The sequence below is a fragment of the Lissotriton vulgaris genome, chromosome 2_2 (genome assembly GCF_964263255.1).
Source record: "Lissotriton vulgaris chromosome 2_2, aLisVul1.2, whole genome shotgun sequence".
Classification (NCBI taxonomy): domain Eukaryota; kingdom Metazoa; phylum Chordata; class Amphibia; order Caudata; family Salamandridae; genus Lissotriton; species Lissotriton vulgaris.
Genome location: NC_141688.1, coordinates 255,695,899 through 255,716,688, shown reverse-complemented (window position 1 = coordinate 255,716,688; position 20,790 = coordinate 255,695,899).

Here is a 20,790-nt window from a genome sequence, read left to right as displayed (position 1 = left end):
GGACATGCTTCTCCACGACCTTGGCGAATGCTGGGATGAGAGAGATGGGCCTATAATTAGCAGGTAACAAAGGATCCAAATTTGGCTTTTTCAAAAGCGGCAAAATAAGGGCCTGCTTCTAGGCCGGCGGGACCACTCCAGTGCTGAGAGAAATTTTGAGCACTGGATTAATTAAGGGATTGATCACTTGAGCTGTTCTGGCGAACATCATTTGCATGATAGGAAAGATTGTCAAGAGGCTGAGAAAAAACACCAGAAGAACTTTCACATAGGCACTCATCACTAGCAGGCTCTCTACACCGGAATCTACAAAAAACTCCTACACAGACTACAGACCATTCCGAACACAGCCACAACACTCATATTCAACCTCCCACACCGTACCCACATCAGACCACAACTCTAGGAGCTTCACTGTCTCCCCATTCAGAAGCTCAGCCCATTCAAACTACCCACGCACACTTACAAAGTATTACACAACACTGAATCAGCATAACTCAACAACTGCCTACACTTTCACCAGCCTGACAGACACTTATGCTCTTCCTCACTTGCACATATCCCCCACATCCACATAACTAGAGCATAAGGTCACACCTTCTGTTACATAGCAAGAACTGGAAAGACCTCACTTAACAAAGCAGAGGCTCCTCCTCACTTTTTGAGTTCCACAAGAGGCTGAAGACCTGGTGTTACGGATACCTCTGCAGGGACCACTCGGTTGAACACATACTCAAGCACCAGGATGCTCTTACGGGTGATTAGCAGGCTATACAAACCCGCCCCACCTTTCTACAGTAGACAGTGAGCAGGGCCCAGGCAAAAACTCAAAAGAAATTTGAGTCGGCAGCAAGATAAAGAACTACAGCTGTATCTAGGCAGACTGGTCCCAGTACCCCTTGGGCACCGGTACCACTGCACCTGCTGCACCAGCATTATCTAGGCCACAAGTATTCATATGAAAAGTATGGTCATCGATATACTGTGGTTGTCACCTGTTTAGCAGTGTGGAGAAAATGTACATGCACTCCAAATTTTGGGAATCTAAAGATAGTTTACACAATGTTGTATCAAAAATGTTTCACATTAGATGTCTGCATATAAGTAAACGAAGAAAAGTTCTAGTGCAATTTTTTACTGTAGCAATGTGTGTCGAAATGTGAGACTTTTCTAGTCGAGAGTTATTTATGCAGATTTATGCAGCACAAACATGGCCAATGAACATAAGAACACTTAATAAAAACACAATTTCAAGTGTGTGGTATGAAGGAGAAGATAGTTCTTTCAGTCTTTCTCATTGGAAGCCAGATCTCTGATTGTGCGTAGCCTTGGTGGGAGGCAGTTCCCCACTCTAGTCCCTGTGTCTGAAAAATGTTGGCCCAGTGTGCACTCTTTCTTGAAAGCTGAGACATATAGCACTGCATGATGATCATTGGCCTACAAATAATTGCTCCTTGCCAGATAAATTGGAGTAGTAGAGTATAATCACAAGGGTGACAAAGATGTCTTGTAAAAGGATCTAGATTTGAATGAAACTTACTAGAACATAAGTAAAATAGGTCAAATATGATCAAATGTTTGCTTTGAGAGACAAAATGAGCCACTGCACGCAGAAGTGTCTTTTGAGAAGATTAATTGGGTAGCCCTTCAAACAAATAATAAGAATTAATCCTAGATAATACTAGGGATTGGACCAAAGTCCTTGGCCTTGTTGGGAGATGAACTGGCTGAATCACCATAGTTGTTGCAATTAGGCATGTGTACTCTTAGCTTTAGAGTTAATTTGTGATTAGAAGACCAGTCCTTTATACAAAATGTAGCCTATAAATTTTAGATTGTGAAAAAAAGAGATTTTGCTGATCAGAATTTTACAGCAATCAGTAAAGGATTGTTTGGAAGTGTTAGATTATGTGGAGCCTGTGAGCAAAGGCTTAAGGGAGCCTTAGGAGATTCCAATCCCCTCACGCTCCCATGGGGCTTTGTTTTTTTTGTTAGAACATTCTGCCCTCTAGTGGCAGAATGTTCTAATAGCCTTATAGCCCTTCGTAGTTGGGCTATACCGGCTATTAAAGTTCCTCTCCCTTGTTAAAGGGCCCGAGCCGAAACGCTGGAGAGGGCCTTTAATAGCCGGTATAGCCCTCTACGGCGGGCTATAAGGCTATAGTATAGCGCTTGGCAGTGGCCCTAAATCTCTATCAAAGCAATGTGACTGTCTAGATGAGTTAACTATCCAGCTACCTGGTCAAACCATGGTAATTAAAAAAACTAAAGAACATGATGGTTGATTTAATGTTGCTTTCTTTATCTCAGCTGGTGTACTCCCAGTGCTGTAATCCTTCAATGAAAGCTAAAATGCAACAGAAGAGATTAAATTATAGCTGTAGGAAAACAATCAGCAACGGCAAAGCAGAGTACGTCACAAATAAAAATCGTTTAGTGCACTAATATGAGTGCTGTCCCATTAAATATTAAATAACTAAAGGAAGCTTCAGCAAAATGGCCATGTAGATAGATGTAATCAGCAAGTCAATATTTTCGAATCTAAAATGAATTCTATTAAGCCTCACCATGAGAAGAATAGAATTGCTTTTTCTCATGTAATTTGTAATTGAGGAGGAGCCACATATTATGACCTGAACCACAAGACAATTCTTGTCACACTTTCCCCCATTTCTTCTTAGAACAATAGAATGACTTGCCTTGATAAAACGTAGTAAACCATCTTGGTCAGCGTGTGATAGGTTACCACAAAGAACTTCCACTGATCAGTCACAGATGTGTTCAAAAGATCATCAGCAGTTCTATAAAGGCAGGACTTAATACAATGATTTTGCAGTTAAAAAAGCCCTCTCTTCATCTCAAGAATCTCGATAACTATCGCCCAATCTCTAAACTTCCATATTTATTGAGACTCCTTGAGTGTGCCATTTTCATACATTTTCCTGCTTTGTTAAGCGATAAAATCTTATACTTTCGGCTCTAGCTGTACTGCATGCTCTGTGCATAACGTACCGTAAGGTACTCCTAAAATGCCAGTCGGTCGCAGGAATTCCTGATGTAGCTCCCAAATGGTTCAGCAGTTTTCTTTCCCACAGGGTTGCCCAAGTAGCTCGTCCATCCTGCTATCCTAATTCCAGACCAATAATGTGTGAGGGACCTCAAGCTCAGTGCTCTCCTCTCTGTTTTTTAATCTGCATTTGACCCCTCTGGCTCTTTGATTCAGTTGTTATGGTTCTTAGGGACTTATTTATGACCCCTTGTGTCACTTTTGCGCCGCCGGTGCATCACTTTTTGTGACGCACAAGCGGTGTAAAAATTGCGCATTGTTGCGCTATATTTACAAAGTGACGCATCTACATAGATGCGTCACTTTGTAAACCCCTGCACCACATTATACCTGCACCAGGTATAATGTATGGAAGGGGGTGTATTGAGTCAAGAAAGGGTCGTAGAAGTGGCGCAGTGAAATCTATCAGATTTCACTGCGGCAATTCTTGGATGCTATTGCTTCAATATCTTACGCCTGCCTCAATGCAGGCGTAAGACTGACGCAGGCACTATCAAAATGAGACTTGCCCATGTGTAATATCCCATTTCTGTAGTTGCGTCATGATGTGTAGGTGATACACAAGTGCAACAAAATTGCATGAAAAATTTAGGAATTACATTTTGAAGCCAGGCTCTCACTCTCAAACCAAATTAATTTAGTGGCCAGATTGTGCATGTTCCAATTTCAAAGGCTCAGGATTATATGTCCTTGTTCATTCTTCCTCAAGCTTCAAATCCTCAATGCTGTTATGCATAACTGGATTACTGCAATGCCATCTATCTGAAGGTACCCACCAAGTAGTTGCACATTGGTTCAAAACTACAAGACGGGTCTTTAATAAAAAAAATATTGATTTGATTCTACCACTGTTGCTCTTGCAACTGTCAATGGCTTCCAGTGAAGCAAGACATTGGCTTTATAAATTACTCAGAGTTAGGTCTAAATCATGAACTTTACTTGAATGGTTTAAAAGACCGAAACTTGCGTTCGCTCTGCCAATGCCTTTAGAGTGTTTGTACCCATTGGCCGTTAGACTACCATCAGATGCTGAGCAATCTCAGTAGAGGAAAACCATTGGACTGCACTCTTAAGATGTCAAAATTCCAAGTGGAAATTTTGGAATGACTTGAAGAACATGGCTTTTTCTATGTACTTAGTTCTGTCTTCAATTACTAATTAGACGTATTATTGCCCTGATTGTTCTTTTAGTGTCTAGATGCCTGAAGGTAATAGAGTGATACCAAATGATGGACTAAGCGCTGGAGCAAATCAAACACTCACTCCCAGTCAACTGATCTGGGTTTAATCCATCAACATTCTTTACCTCATTCCACCACCCCAGTTCAGACATGGCCATATACAAATCAGTCTGACCCTGTGCCTCATGGGAACAGTCTAGCTCGAACTGCCAAGACATGTCTTCCCCTGGACCAGATGTAATCACAAAGGAGCTCAGAGGAAAAGACGGGTACCTACGGGATAGCCCTCCACTAAATTAGATTCAATAACAAAAAATCCCTGTACCCTGGATTTTAGTTAGCAACCTTCTAATCGATATGAGAACAAAAACTGCTGGACCACTGCTTTGATTCCAACAACACCCCCTCTCAATTTTATTAATTGTACTTTTACTGGTTGTCCACCCTAACATACCACCCTTCTTAAGTGGTTAGCGTTTTGTGTGGCCATATACTATGAGGGGCAGTGGTTTTTTTTTGAGGAGGGTGTAGTGTGCCTGCATTTTGTAGATTCCTTGAGAGCAGAGTAAACCAATTTCCTTCCAGTGCCCTTCCTGTGTCTTCCCAATTCCTAGTGGCAAATTTTCCTCTCATCGCAATCCACCATGGCAGCAGCAAGCATGAACCAACCCCCACCCTTCCTAAATGACATTGGGGAACCTGAGATAACTTGGAAAGAATGGGTTAAACTTTTTGAGTCCTATCTAATAGCAATTGGGGGACAGAGTATTAACTCAATAAGGAAACAGCACATTTTATTACACAATCTGGGTGTGCAAGGGCGTAAAGTATACGAGAATTTACCTGTACCAGAGCGTGATGAGAATGCTGTGGGGGAGGTGGATGTGTTTGTGCAGACCATGGAAAAGTTAGAAAAGCATTTTGGGGACAGAATAAATGTGGTCCTGGAGCGTCATAAGTTCTTTAAGAGGTGTCAGGGGAAGCAGGAGTCTGTACAAAATTATATTGCAGTATTGTGGGGTTTGACTCAGCTTTGTGAATTTGGGGACCTCACTGACTCCTTAATACGAGACCAATTGGTAAGATGTACGAACAATCCACGCATCCAGGAGAAACTGTTAGCCAAGAATCCAGGGCTAAAGGAAGCTGTTGAGTTAGCTAAGTCAGTGGAACATACCGCTAGATGTGTCAAGGAAATGAAACCTGAGGGGGAGTTAGTAGCCTCCATAAATGATGATGAAGAGAGAGTAGAAGTGTACAAGATGAGACCTAGGGAAAATGCTAGTACTAAAGTAGAGCACAGGGAGAAAGGGCCTAAGTGCTACCGTTGTGGCAGTAACAATCATTTTGCCACTTTTTTCCAATGCCTAGCCAGATATGTCACCTGCAAGAAGTGTAATAGAAGGGGGCATTTTGCCAGGGTGTGCCGGGATGGAGAATTACATCCTAGGGAGAATGAAAGAGGATCTGAAAGAGGTGCAAATAGAGAGGTTAAGTGCATTGAACAAAATATGGGGAAGTTTGTTTTACAAGTTAAAGATGGTGATGACACTGTAAATTCCATATATCCTAAGTGTGAAGTACTAATTGATGATAAGCGCATTGAAATGTTTGCTGATTCCTGTTCTCCATTCACCTTGATAAGTAAAGATGACTATGTGTCCATGGGGGAAAATAAGATTAGCGACCTTAAGAATCCTGATATCTCTCCTGCAGGTTACAATAGAGGCAGTATACCCCTACTGGGGATGAAGGAGGTACAGATACAATTCAAAGATAGGAAAACACATGGATCTATTTATGTGGTCAAGTCGGGTTCTAACCTGTTGGGATGGGTTCATCAAAAAGAGTTGGGGATTATACTGGATCCTAACAGTGCGGAACAGGTGTTGCTTACAGAAAAGTTCCTGGGGAGTGATAATATATGTGAGGAGTTCAACCAGTTGTTTAAAGAAGAACTAGGATGTTTGCACAATTTCCAACATAGGATCAAGCTAAAACAAAATGCTAAACCAGTAGTGCATGGGCTGCGCACGGTGCCCCTCAAACTTAAGGAGCCTTTAGAAAAAGAACTGTGCAAATTGTGCGACTTGGACATTATACAACCGGTCGAATGCTCCAAGTGGGTGGCCCCCATTGTTCTCGCGGCCAAGTCCAGTGGTGATGGCATCCGCCTCTGTGTGGATTTGCGCAGTTTAAATGACTGCATCTGGGTGGAGAGACACCCTCTGCCAGTCATAAATGAGATGTTGAGCACGATGGGTCCTGCAAAATTTTTCAGCGTAATAGATCTATCCATGGCGTACCACCAGATCGAACTACACCCAGACTCAAGGCCCCCCACTGCCTTCATTACGCCTTTTGGAACCTTTATGTTCAAGAGAATGCCGTTTGGCTTGGCGTCTGCGGTGGCCATCTTTCAGAGAGTCATGCAGAAGATCCTCGAGGGAGTGGAATGCACCATGTGCTTCCAAGATGACATTTTGGTTTACGGAAGAGACTCAGAAGAACATGACAAAATTCTCAGGAAGGTTTTCGGAAGGCTCATGGAGGCAGGCCTAACGGTAAAAAAGGAGAAGTGCAGAATCAAGGTCAAGCAAGTTGAGTACTTGGGCCATTCTATCACAGAACAGGGATTCAGGCCAAAGGGAAGTTTGATCCGCGCAGTGGAGGAAGCGCCTAGTCCACGCAACAAAGAGGAACTCAAATCCTTTTTGGGACTCATGGAGTACATGTCGAAGTATGTGGAAAGCTTTGCAACCAAGTGTGAGCCCATGAGAGAGTTGCTGAAAAAGGACAAAGAATTTGTGTGGAGTGAGGAGCTGGAGGCCGTTGCTAAGACTCTAAAAAAGGATCTAATCAACTCACCCGCACTAGGAACTTTTGATCCAACCAAGAGGACCATCCTGGCAACGGATGCCTCAAATTATGGGTTGGGAGCCACCCTAATCCAGAAGGATGGAGGGGAAGAAAAAGTGATTGCCTACGCGTCCAGGAGCCTTACCCCACCAGAGAAAAATTACTCCGTAATAGAAAGAGAAGCCCTGGCGTGTTTTTGGGCGGTCTGGCACTTCAAATTCTTTCTTTGGGGAATAAGATTTACGATACAGACGGATCACAAGCCCCTCATGTATGTGTTCTCTGTTAAGGGATTAGAGAACTGCACCCCACGCATCAGCAGGTGGATCTTGGGTCTTGAACATTACAACTTCAGAGTTGAGCATGTACCGGGAAAGGAAAATGTCATAGCCGACTTCCTGTCAAGATCGCCACTACCTGAGGAGAAAGGACATGAGGAAGCATTGGACAGCCCCATAATGATGATGGATTTTCCTGCCATCACGGAGAAAGAGTGGGAAGAGAATATGAAGGAAGATAGGGAACTTAAAATTCTGATGGAGCGGTTACAGAAAGGATGGCCAATAACCAAGAGAGACGTGGAAGCAGAATTGGAAGGTTTCTGGGAGGCTTGGAATGAATTGAGCGTCATCAATGGGAAGGTCTACCGCAACAACAGGGTAATTCCGCCAAAGGGATTACGGAAAAGAGTAATAGACCTGGCGCACGAAGGTCACCTTGGGCGCAGTGCCACCAAAGGAAGACTGAGAACGAACTTTTGGTTCCCAAAAATGGACAACATGACAGAGGAATCTGTAAAAGAGTGCGTAGCATGTGCCAGAAGCGACAAGACAAAAGTGGTACACAAGTCGCCTTTGTCTCCAGTGGAGGTTCCAACCAAGCCATGGAATAAACTAGCATTAGATATCATTGGACCCATGCAAAATCTTGGGGTGCAAAAGAGGTTCATGTTAGTTCTAATTGATTATACCTCCCACTGGGCGAAGCAGAAATTTGTACACACTATCAACACCAAAGCAGTAGTCCAATTCCTAAAAGAAGTGTTTTGTGTAGAGGGCATTCCCTCCACTTTAATCACTGACAATGGGGTACAATTCACTTCTGAGGAAATGCAGAAATTTTTGGAAATGTCCGGCATCAAACATGAGACCACAGCGCTCTATTGCCCTAAGGCCAATGGCATGGTGGAGAGGGCAAACAGGGTAATCAAGGAAAATATCCAGCTGGCCACCATAAATGGTAGTGATGTTGAGGATTGTTTGAGGGAATGCTTATGGGCTTACCACACCTCGCCCAACAGAATAACTGGGATCTCTCCCTTTGTTTCTTCACGCGGGAGGGAACCAAGCACCAAGTATAACCCCTGTTGGTTAAATGGGGGGGAAGTCAGGAATGTAGACAGGGAAGAAGCAGGAGAGAAAGTCAAACAACATCAATCTGAATACAAACAATGGTATGACAAGAAACATGGTGTGAAGTTGCAAAGGTGGGAAGTGGGAGACATGGCGCAGGCCAGGAAGAATACTAAATTGGGAACTGACAAGAGCAAGTTCCATGCCCCCAGCAAGATCGTCAAAGTGTTAAAAAATGTTGTTCAGTTTGAGAATGGTCAATGGTGGAGTTGTGACAATATTGTTAAAGTGCTGCCATAACCTTTTTCTCTACAGGTTCTTGCCATGTTTGGCAAAAAACATTATGAGGAAGGGAGATGTGTTAGAACCTAGTTGGTACGTTCCGTACTCCCCTCCTCCTAGACCCGCGTGGGTCCTCCCACTGTGAAGCTTACTGTGGAATGTTGAAGTGCTCTTCAGTGAGGAGAGTTGGATGACCATTAAACGAGTTTTACTTGCCTCGTCTGTGTCCTGTGTCCTGTATCCTGTGTTCTCAGTACTTCTCTACTTCCAACAGTTCTCTAATGTCATACTATCCAAACCAAACCACTGTTTGTAACTGTAAGTAGGAGACTCCGGAAAGGATTCAACTTGACACATCCATTGATGTCTTTCCCACTGAAACAGTCCATCCATCCACACTCAAACCATAGAAAGATGAAAAAAGGTGTGGCGGAGAGGAAGGCACCTCACGGGCGAACAACCCTCAGGGATCTTGGCAGATATTACCAATACTCAGCCCCCTTTCTCATCATCGGTTGCTATTCCTTTTCCAAGAAAAGAACAGTGTCAGAGCAAAAATTGTGCATACAGAAAGGTGCTAAGCAGGAAGCTCAGGAAAATAGCTACCTGATGTGACAAACAAAGAGAAGTGACGTTTAAAATCAACAGACACATCAATTGTACAACTTTTATTACTAACTCAGGTGTGTGCTGGGGAGTTAAAAAGGCTGGTAGCTTACTGTCGCATAAACGACATGTTACACTGACCAGTAGACTTTATGGCAGATTCGACAGGGTTCACCACTCTGTCACTGCACCAGTGTTGGACATCTTTAAATAGGAAACTGTCAAGTTGAAAAACAAACCCTACATAAAATTAATTCCGGACCAAATACACCTCCCTTTCATACCCAATAGTTGGAAAATAGGGGAAGACAGGGTCATTACCCTCAACCAGCTATGTCCTCTCATACCAGCTGATCAGGACAATTCTCCGCCCTGTTGTAGATTGTTATATCAATCTGTAAATAAAAACGTAGTTAGAGTTATGTTGTATAACTCTACTTCTGCCATTATTATACAGTAGCGTCCCAACTAAGGCACTAGTACTCAACAACACACCAATTGCTGTATATATCAACCATGCTTGTTCCCAAGCTGTATGTGCAATGCACTGAGTATTAAACCCAGGCTTGGATCTCAATATGGGCTTAAACCCACTCATGCTATGATGTCAATGTATGAATGATCGGATTGTGGTAAGCGATGTACATATTGACCCACTCCACATTCAGCCATACTTCACAGTGACATGCACGGTAGTGCATGAAGAATCACGGCATTGCTGTTGTCTAAAAATCCATATCGCTAGCACATCCTCTTTACACCATCTACGTTTTCAATGCCGGGTACATAGCTCAACACGCTCTTATGGAACTAACTGTTAGTGCAATCAGCACAATCCATCTAAGCTTTAGAATCGAGGCGCTCCCATCTCTGAATCAAGATGGAAATGCCAAAGTGAACTGGGCATCAATAAAATCTCCCACCCTCTACTCATGTCGATTAGACGGTTGCTAACTAGACCAGAAACAGGTAATAGAGGTACCTTAAAAGTAACTAAATAATAATAAAATTATAGTAACAATAATAATCAACAATTATAATAAAAACAATTATTATACTATTTAGCGCGTTTTGATCATCATTCGACGAGGAATTCTATGTGGTTTCTGACTAATGTAGAGTTGAAACTAAGGTCCTTATTACAATGGCAGTCTGACCACACACCTATCAGGCCGTCAGTGGCTGTCCAACCTCCGACAGCACTTCAGTCCGACCTCTGGATTACACAGCAGTCGGGGGAAGACCAACACCTCCGACAGGATCAGTGATCGCAACAGGGCGGTGGTGGGAATCGTAGTCCCGAATAGAGGTGGTAATGAGGCAGGAACCACGGTTAGGATTACAATATCCCTTTCTGATAGGCTTTTGATGTTCTAAGACCACCATGAAAATGTTGTTGGAGACAGAATTTGGGGGGACTGTAAAGTGGACCTGGGGAACATACCCTGCCCTTACTCATCTACATGCACCATTTGCCATGCATGGTAAGGTGCATGGCATACAGTGCATGGAAGTACAGGAGGTGCTCCAATACATGGAGGCATGTACTGCAGCCCTTTTGCTTGGCTGCAACACAAGCCCCCATGAAGCACTTTCTGACTGCTAGCACAACAGTCGTATCATAAAGCGGTAGTCGGTCAACTGCATGCTTGTCGGGTGTTCTCCTTACCACGCCAACAGCGGACAGTTGTCGGTCTGACCGCTATCATAATGAGAGCCTAATTTCTGTCTTTCTGTTTCATCCTATAATAAAAAAGGCAAAAGACAGTTAGGAATTGTGCACAGTTTGCACTTGATAGGAGTCTAACGTGCTCATCTTTGATACAAGTGTACGGTCAACAGTAAATGCGCCAACTCTGTAACTGTAATAGACTCTACATAGCTCAGAGAGATGGCATGGTAAGCACTTGCCCATGTTTAGCACTTCTGCTACCAGTAGCTCATGTTGATCCTCATACAGTTTCAGAGTTGATGTATCCACTGCAGACAGCATGATTTCTTAAAAGAAAAAGGGCAGCATGGCCCATGTCTGCACCTATTATGGATCATGTTGCTATGCACAATTGTGCACTTACGTTAAAGGGAGTTTTTGGGTTATTTGTTATGGCTATGGCATTCTCAGCAGAATATGCACTGTGTCATTTTTTGAAAATGACATATTCAATTAACTTTTTATATAGTGTTACCCTGTGTTACCCTAGACTGAGCCAGAGCCCTATAATAATACAATGGTTTATGTAAAATTTGGAAATGTTGAGAAAGCACAAGTCCAAAATGGAAGTAGCGGGCATCAGGGGGCACAATTGTGAAAGTTGTCCCTTAGAGAATAATACATTGTCATCAGAACAACATATCTAATGGGCTCAGACATGAGTGGTGCTATACACATAGACTGATGAGTCCTTAATAACAGAGCGGAAAAGAAGTTCCTCGGCTCATATACATCTTGCTCAGTTACTGGGGCATCATTCCAACTGTTGAGTTGAGGTTCCATCCTGATGAGAGACTAATGCATCTACTGCATTTCCATGCGGGTGACATGTGGACTTTTTAAAAATCAAAGAAGGAAGGCATAGAGTGCATCTTTGGTAATTCTTGTTCACCAAAGTTTATCATTACTATTGTTGTGATAGCAGGAGACACATTCACATCAAAGCACAACATGCCGAAGTCCCTTGGGGGACCAGAGGGAAGAAAGCATTCTAGAGGTTGCTAATGTGTTCTCTAGGTTCATTGTGCATGCCTACATTAAAGCAAGTGTTGCTATTATTTATTCTGGGGTTGCAATTTAGGGTACTGATGCACAATGCAGAATGTTAATGCATCTCCTTTCTTAACCTCTTTATCATATGGACCTTGTAATAAAATGGGAAAGTGGAAAAATGTTTCCAGACTTTACGCATGGGTTTGTGGAACTGTGCGTGGATAAAAAAGTTGTTAAGGCATTGTTTGGGTGCAAAAGGTCAGAAAGTGTAGAATCATCTACAGAAGTTGTCTGCAGGAGTCTTAGGGCCAGATGTAGGTAATCCCAGATTACCGATTCTTAAATACCGAATCATACCGATTCGGTATTTAAGAACAGGCAAATGGGATGTAGGTAATTTTTCCGAATCGGTAAGTTTCGGTAATTACCGAATCGGTATTTAACGATTCGGTAATTGCCATTCATTCCTATGGGCCTGGAGGCCCGTAGGAATGAATGTTAATTACCGAATCGGTAAATACCGATTCGGTAATTGGGCGAAACATTGAAGGGTGGAAGGGTGTCACTTTGACACCCTGTTGCACCCCTCAATTGTGTATAAGTGCACATGTTGCAGGCATACATGCCCTAAGAGCATGTATGTCTGCAACATGTCACTGTTGGAATAGCAAAAAAAAAGCTTTTTCAAGGATTTTCATTATTTACCACCAACTTCTAGTTGGTGGTAAATAACGATTCCTTAACTGAGGAATGCACTAACTTGAGTGCTTCCTACATCCCGGATTCGGTATTTTACCGAATCGGTAAGTTAAGAATTCGGTATTTTGCCGAAGCCTTAAATTACCGATTCAGTAAAATACTGAATCCTTAAAAAATGGCACCTACATCTGGAAAGCCCAATACCGGTCGGTAACAGACGAAATTCTGTAATTTCGTCCGTTATCGACCGGTATTGGGCGACCTACATCTGGCTCTTAGTGATCTAAATTAGCATGAACTCCACATCAAGAGTCGATTTCCATTATTTTCCAAACATAAGTACAGTCTTGAAAGATACCACTTTGGAAAATGCGTTCATGAGCAGGTGAATCTGTAGTGGACTATGTGTTATATATAAGGTGTTGTTAAGTGTATTGTTAGTGTAGAAGAACATGTTAGGGATCAGTTAATGTTTAGCTGTAACATTGATAAGGCGTATAATGAATTATAGAAAAGGAATGATTAATCAATGAGAGAGGTGGTGTTCATAACAAAGCTGATAGAATATTGTATAGTGTATGTTGAGGAAATTTGGGAAGAAAATGAAGGGAGACAAAAGGTGGAGAAAGATGGGCGATGGACTGAAGGTTCAAGTGACATATTTTGCTAGTGATACCTTGGGTTTCATGGCCAATATTAAACCATGTCCTGGATGGAAGGTCATTTGCAAGTCATGTAGAAAAAATGGGCATTTGCCAAGTGCTGTAGTAGTGGCAATGAGACGAAGGGCAGAATGAATGAGTAAGAGAGCCTGACGAAGACGAGGTTGAGTTTGTTCTTCATCTCTGTTGAAATGGCAAGGATGGTTCAACGGACAAGGTGATGATTGGCGTTGTTCAGGTTAAGATGTTATTTGATTACAGGACTAAACTGACTCTGATTCCCAATGTGGTTTGTGAGAGTACTATGAAAAGAGATGTGAAGCTGATGAAAATCAATGCTAGACCGACAAGTTATGGTAAAAATAATTTGAAATGACTAGGTAATTTATAGGTAAAATTGAGTTTCCTAGCAGATTGACAGTTGTCTAGATTAAACTTTCAATAACTAGTGACTGGGCCATTAGTAGAATGCATCAGAAGCATCATGGGTTACATTTGGATTCAAAAATTGATCCTTTCAAAGACAGAGTAGAGAGATGAAGGTGTGAAAACAACATTTTAACAAGTTTTTCTGGGTGTTGTTTGGAGTGCCTTCACTTGTCTCTGTGGCTATGTGCATAAAATCAGGTTAAGAGAGACAAGTGAGGTCAATAGTGCTTTTATGGTGGTAAGGGATACCTTGCAAATAGAGTTGGAAAGTATTTTGGAGGTGGATGTATTAAATCTTGTTGAGACTACAGAGTTACTAGCTACAGTGATTATGTTGTGGAATGCAACTAAGGACAGCACCTGCATTGACCTGCCAGAACTCAATTCAAATGTGATCGCAGATAGGTATTTCTTGTTGCATATTTCTGAGGTGGTATAGAAATCAAGGATCCAAATGGTTCACCTTTATAAACTGACTTCTGTCTATCATCCGGTGCAATTACAGGAATATTTGGCACATATATATGTATAAGGACTATATGGATTGAGTGCAACATCATCTGTCTCACAAAGAGTGATGGATGTTGTCTTGAATGGCAAAGAAGGAGAGAATATCTAACAACATGGCAGTTTTGGGGGCATATGAAGAAGAACATGCTAATATGGTGAATGGAGTTTTGTCTTGGTTCAGTGGTAATGGGCCCATGCAAAAGTTGTCCACATTTTGCTTTATTCAGAGGGATTAAAATGTATTTGGGGTATAAGATGTGCGAAGACAATTGAGCATGGCTATCCATACAGATGATCCAGTTAGTAAGATTGTAATTCCATCCACCAGAGGTTAGAGCAACTCCAACTACCAAGGGATCTCTGATTCAAGAGTATTAAGCTCAGGAATCATGACCAACAGTTGCAAAACATCTCCCTCCTTCACAAAAACTCTGTATATGGTACCAACAAACAAGGAACAAAGCAAACTCATATTTTCAACAATGAATTACCTAACTATAGTTCTTAGTTTATATAATTACTCAGCACATTCTGAGTCATTCACGCTGGCCAAAAAAACTATCCTGGCACGACGCAATCTTTGCAAGGAGGGAGAAGAAGAGCCCAGCCTACTGAGCGTCAAAGCCCCAAACAAAGTCCCAAAGATAGAGGCTCACCAGTCCACTTTTGACTTCTTTTCCAGTTGCATCTTACCAAGTTGTCTGTGATCAGACTTCCGTCATCACTCCCTTTTACCATCAAGCTGTGCACCATGTAACAGTATTCTAGTCAAAGTCCAATTCTTTGCTGTAAGAAATTGGATGATTAATTGTACAGGGTTTGAGGCCAGTGTGAGTAATATATTCACAATGGTCTCCTCACTGGGAACCAGGCACCCCATACTCTATTAGGGTAGAAAAGCAGCGCCATCCAACGCCTACTCTGGAGAGGTAATGTAGGCTCGTAATTCATGTACAATGGCAAGCTTCCATTTGGAAATTGCAGCTTATTGACCCCATCGATGCTAGCGTCGACTAACGGCCATCGCGAGCACTACCTTTGTAGTGCTGCGCACGTGCGCCTGCTAATGCGGCCCCACCCGCCCACGGAAACACCGCAACCGCGGCGGTAATTTCCAATTTTGTCCCATGGGTGAGGTGGCCTTGCAGTGCTGGTAAACAATTCTAATAGCTTTCCCTACCAGGGCATGTAAAACTGAAAAGTACATGCCCAACTTTTCAAATATACTTTACCCTGCCGTCTGGGCCTGTCAAAAGTTTTTTTTTGTCAGGTCGAAATGGCAGTTTAAAAACTGCACATGCAGGCTCTGTAATGGCAGGCCTGTGACATGTTTAAAGAGCTACTTAAAGAGGTAGCACAATAGGTGCTGCTGGGTCACTTGTAGCATTTAATGTACAGGTCGTGGTTACATGTAGCGTGACTCTATTGAGAACTTATAAGTTAAATATGGCAATTGGGGATAAGCCAACGTTACTATATTTCACGGAGTGAGCACATGCAGTTTAGCACTGGTAAGCAGTGGTAAAGTCTGCAGAGTCCTAAGTCCAGCAAAAGCCTGACCAGCAAAAACGAGGAGGAAGGAATTAGGTTTGGGGAAACACCAATCCAAGGCTGACAGGTATAAACACATACACACACTCTGTGTCACATAAATATACCCTCAAGTACAAGCATACACACAATATACATTTTAATGCATTTTCCTACTTACTTCAGTTTCCAGAGAATGTTCCATTCCAGGTCCTCTATTTTTTAATGCATTAATTGTGAATAACAGAATTTTATTCACTATTAGTGTAATAAAACATGATGCATCCATTGATGTGTTCTTAGCACCTATTTTGCTACTGGTGAGGCCAGGTGCCGCAAAGACAGTATCAAGGTTTATAGGGCAATAGCTGGGGTCAATGCTGTGACAAATGGTGACTCTTAAATGACTTTGATGACAACATATGACATCACTGTATTAGGAATGCGCACTTTCATTCGGTCCTGCATGTTGCACTGTGGTTTCAGGTATCCTGTGATCATTTTCTGGCATTGTGTAAAACAATTCAATCTTCTTACTGGGCTCAGGCGAAATGTTAATCACACCAAAGTAATTTGCGTACTTTCGGAAATTTCCCTTTTTGCTTGTTACATTAATGAGCTTATTTACCCGGCCTAGCGCCACATTTCCGTCATTTTTAACATGGGAAAATTGATGCAAGGGGCTTGTAAATCTGCCCCTAAATTCATCAAATTACTCAGCAATAACAACGTCACATAATTGAGTGCCATCTGCGTCACAATAGGTAACAATACAAAAAAACAGAGTGTGACTGGCTATTGTTTATATTTCTCACACAAAATATAGGGTAGCAATATATTATGCTGTGTAGAACCAAGTTGTGGACGAAAACCCTCACTCACCCGAGGGTGACATTCTTCATCATTGGTTATACTTATATATCTATGTATATACTTATAATGGGGACCTACATTTATAAGTATCAGCTACAATTTAGGCGGTGTTAAGCTGAGGTGTCTGCAGTAAGCGATTCACTATATTATAGTATGTGCTTACATTACTATTTTAACCCTCTATCAGAATAACGACCATGGTGTGATACTCGGTAGAAGGTTGAGTTGGCACTTTCATACCATACTTAGGTAAGAAAAATCCTTATTATACTTATTGCAGATAATAAAAGGGGTTAAAGGTTATTACTAAGTAGTGTTGTTTTATTGCTTTGCAGAGTCTGCTGACTCTTCATATTGACCAATATAAGTGTGTGGCAGTCAAGAAGTAGAGGCCTAAGTATCACATTTTATTTATACACTTGATATAGCAGAGTGACTGTGGCTAGATTCTGATGAATGCCCTGAACACTTTTGTCGCTATGACAGAAACATGTTGATCTTTAGATAGGGTATGCATCCATAACCCTACATTCACTTGCATTTTAATCACAACTACTCAGGATGGAAGAATAAAGTTATAACCCCTAAGGAGGTGGTTTTTAACTCACATTTTCATTTATTTTTTGCAATCTGCCCCTCCTTACCATATTGAGTTGGTAGAACCAACACATGCTTTGCACTCCTGCACCTTCCCTCTAGGGTAAAGTCGTAGCCCACGCGGGGTACCTTGCGGTCCCAGTGTGCTGGAGAAACCCAATGATGAAGCTCGTCACCCTCGTCACCCTCGGGTTTCGTCCACAACTTGGTTGTGCCCATCTCCTTCCCTATTCTCTCCCCCTCTTTCTACACAGCGTATTATATTGCTACCCTATATTTTGTGTGAGAAATACGTATCAGGAAGATATATAGGATAGATAACCTCTATTTTTGTAGCATAGTTCTTCCTTTGGGCCCCCCTGTGTGAGATACACTGGCTATTGTTTATGGCAATCAAACTCTTCATGCTATCTGTTTCGGGTTAATTGCCTATTCACATCAATAAGTGCATTGATGTTCTATTCTGCCCTAAAACATTGCGGTAAAAGAAAGATTTGCTTTGTTATGTCATTGTTTGTAATTTTGCAGAATATTTCCCAAAATTCCCATAATTATGTAAATTGTGTGCCCCTACAGAAAACCGCATATGGCAAAAGGCTTATTAACCAGGCCAGAGAACAACAATTTCTTGAATATCATAATGTAAAAATCGTTATGTGCCTGAATCGCCTCTACCAATGAAGTCTCTCTTAAGTATGCAATTTTCATTCAGTTCTCTTGCAAACTCATAAGACAGAAGAATGTGGGCATCTAATTAATCTTCATAATGGCAACATTTTCTGACAATAGCTCACGTGATCTCCAAAAAAGTAAATCTAGGGCCATTAATAAAGCAAGAGATTTCTTTATCTCCTCTTTAATTATTTGAAATGATGTTGAAATCGTTTATGAAAAGCATACCCACCAGTTAATTTGAATCAATTATGAATACATTTTCTTGTAAGTCGATCAAAATGTTATATTCGTTTGTTTTACAGATGTAATAAGGTTGCATACAATTAAATAATATTGTTTTTTATTTCATACACATTCATTGAATTAATTTGATAATGAAGGGATGTGCAAGAAAGAATTTTGCATTGCCAGAATTATCGTTAAATTTGTTGACAAGTTCAAATCCTTTTAGTGTTATAGTTCATAAATCCATTTAATAGATAAGGACACTATTCACTAAAACAAGGGGCGAAGACTCAAAATGTTAAATATTAGGCATGCTGCAAAATATGTTGATTTAATTGAGTTTTATTGCAATCTGAAATGTATTAATCACCAAATTATGAATGAATACGTTAGGTACTGTGGGTTGCTAGTAAAGCCCTCTTAAATTATTTGATGCTTCATGCATGATATTTAATAATTTGTTTTTTGCATGTTACGGTAGGTGTGCTTTGTCCCATTATGTATTCTGATACATTATAAATGGTCAATAGGGTTTAATAAACCGCTACGTAGCAGAGATCTACACCCTCTAACGGCCTTATTATGAGTTTTGAGGAATTCTGTGTGAAGATTCACGGTGGCTGATATTAACAATAACAGCCAGAATCGAAATTACATCTTCGAATGGGGAACAACAATTGCACAGTATTTTCAGGTTAAGGGGATTTAACGGTGACATTTATAATCTCCTCTGGATAGGTGAGAAATGTCTGCTGTTCAGGGAATGGGGCACTGGTGAAGGGTATGGGAGGATGTTGCCTGGAAGGAGGGACTTATGCCCCTACCGCACCGGGCAGAAAGTTGGACGCAGCCCCCACAACAGGTCTGCACTGCAATTACAATGACATAATCGCTGCTGACAGCATGAGCAGGGCCCATAAGGTATACAGCAAATATTTTCTATATTGCCAGTATTGCCGCATAAATTTGTACTCATGGATCCAAGTAATTTAAAAACACTACAGTTCTGAGGGATGGAAATCAATGAGATAAGTAGGCCCCCCAGGGGTCTCCAAACTATTCTGTACTGAGAGCTACATACGTTCAATGAAACAAACTGCGAGCTACTAATATTATTAATGTTGTATGGGGGGGCGGTGTGGCGACGCGAGATGGCCGCCACCTGAGGAGCCCCATCTTATCAAGCAGCGCTCGAACTATCAGGGACCTCCAACGAGACCTACTGCTTCGCTCCGACGGCAGAATCCAGCGTCGGAATGTATGGGGACCACGAATTTGCGAATATAGCACCTTTTTAGGCTCTGAATGTACAATTATGCACATTTGTTTTTCCTGACTCCTCGCGGCCGCCATTTTAGCTACTCCCTCTGACTGGAATTCCAGCGCGATGTCGCTACACCGCATTTCGTTTCTCACTCTTCCCCATCTCCTTCATTTTGCCAAACCAAACTGTTTTCGGAGCGCTACAAAGAGGCAAACCAGTTTCCTTTTTATTTTCCTTTCCACCCTATTACAGAGTCCCCTACACAGCCTGTAATACCACCTCTTGCCTTATTCTGGTGGTTGTGACTGTGTTTTAATGCACCGTTCTCAGTGACCTTCAATGTTTTCTTTGGTGCTACCTTGCTGTTTATTCTGAGGGCTCTGTTGCACTTTCACTTGGTGCTATCTAACCAACATTTCAGAGGTTACTCACTATTCCTATTACTTTAGCTCCTTTGCAAATAAGGAGCACTCCCACAAACCACAGGGTCCTTCATCTGGTGGGCGCAAGGATGCAAATACTGGAGCAGGCAAATGCCTTACAAAAGACCCCCCTCCCCCTCTAAGTCACCACTCCCTCTCACGCTGAAAGACATTATGGAGGAATTGCGCCTCATTAGGCCTTTCATGACTGAGACTGCCGCCTCACTACAACGCATGGAAGATAAGTGGACAGGTCTTGATTCCAGACTTTCAGACATGGAACAGAAGTGATGCCCAAGATGTTGAATCCAAAGTTGAACAACTAACAAAGGAAATCACTCAACTGAAAAAGACTACAGAGGTGCAATAATTTGCGCATTTATGGTATTCCGGAGAATTCTGATGGTACCGACTTGATAACACTCCTGAAGACTCAAGTTCTCCAACTTGCTGGACTTCCTAAGACTATGGATTTTAACATTCAAAGAGCACATAGACTTAGGCCTCAAAATGCTACTACTTCTTCCAAGCCAAGAGGCATCATTACCTATTTCCTTCTTTATTCAGATCTCATGGATATCCTTAGTGCTTCAAAAAAGCATAAACAACTCTCTGGTCCGGCCACAGAATCTTCTTCAGTCAAGACGTTGCCAAGTCGACCGCCACTCGACTGAAGGAATTCCTTGACTTGCGATCTGCATTACGCTCCATGAATGCACGCTACGTATTAATTCACCCTTGTTTCTTTAAAGTTACCTATAAAGACAGAACTCTATGTTTTGAAGATCCAGCTGAACTCCGAACGTTTACCCACTCTCACAAAGGAGAACTAAAGAAACTCAGCAAGCCATGA